This window comes from Tupaia chinensis, unplaced genomic scaffold (assembly GCF_000334495.1).
Source record: "Tupaia chinensis unplaced genomic scaffold, TupChi_1.0 Scaffold139785_1, whole genome shotgun sequence".
Taxonomy (NCBI): domain Eukaryota; kingdom Metazoa; phylum Chordata; class Mammalia; order Scandentia; family Tupaiidae; genus Tupaia; species Tupaia belangeri.
In genome coordinates, this window is record NW_006199665.1 from 925,417 (window position 1) to 926,329 (window position 913).

A 913-nucleotide genomic window follows, 5' to 3' on the forward strand; every position below is an offset into this window, starting at 1 on the left:
GGTTCAGGACTTGAACTGTGGTTGGCCATGTGGGAGTCCAGCGACCTAACCTTTATGCCATCTGCTGGTCTCTGTATAACCATATTATTGAACTGACTTCCAACCAGAAACACAGCAAAAAACAAGGAGACCCACCTGCATTATTCCTCAATAAAAATGGCTTGGGATTTGCTTTTTTGGGGGGAGATTTAACTAATTCATTAATTAATGTTTTGCATATAGCAAAATATTTGTTTTAAAAAATTTTTGTGTATGAATTCAAGGTGCACAACATGATGTTTTGATACACACACACACACATATATAGACACTGAAATGTCTATTAAAGACAAGCAATTTAACGTACCCATCATTTTACATAGTTACTTTCACCTAAAATTTACTCTCAGGGGCCAGCAGGTGGCGTGGTGGTTAAAGCGCTGAACTCTCGCATGGATGACTGCAGTTCGAGTCCTGGACCTGGCAGCTTGCTTTCTTACTTTCCTTTCCCCTCCTGTTTCTCTCTGATGAGCGCACATGACTTATAGCAAATTAAGTAATAATAAATACAATTCAATACATAATTCTTCAAATATTTACTATCAGAAAATTTACATCTCCTACTACAGCATCCACTACCATCCTCCTGTGTACTTTAGAACTTAAGAGTTATTGATTCTGTGTAACTGTAATTTTGCATCCCTTTGTGTACTTCCTAACCTACCCCCATCTCTGATAACCACGGTTCTGTGTATCTGACTTTTTCTAAAAAATGTGTATTTCTTCTTTTTTTAAAAAAATTATTTATTCATGCATTTATTTATTTCAATTTGACCAGAGATGGAGAGAGAGAGAGAGAGAGAGAAAGCCAGCTACCAAGTCTGGGACTTGAACTATGGTCAGCCATGTGGGAGTCCAGTGCCCCTAACTACCA

At 37.9% G+C, this 913-nt stretch overlaps 1 protein-coding gene across 1 annotated transcript in view; it reads left to right on the forward strand.

The window, feature by feature from the left end:
• The window catches only part of SLC1A6 (solute carrier family 1 member 6), a gene marked incomplete at its 5' end in the record, with an annotated part of 26,549 nt that overhangs the window by 23,198 nt on the left and 2,438 nt on the right, over nucleotides 1-913 (forward strand). The gene's annotated exons all lie outside the window — the stretch shown is intronic.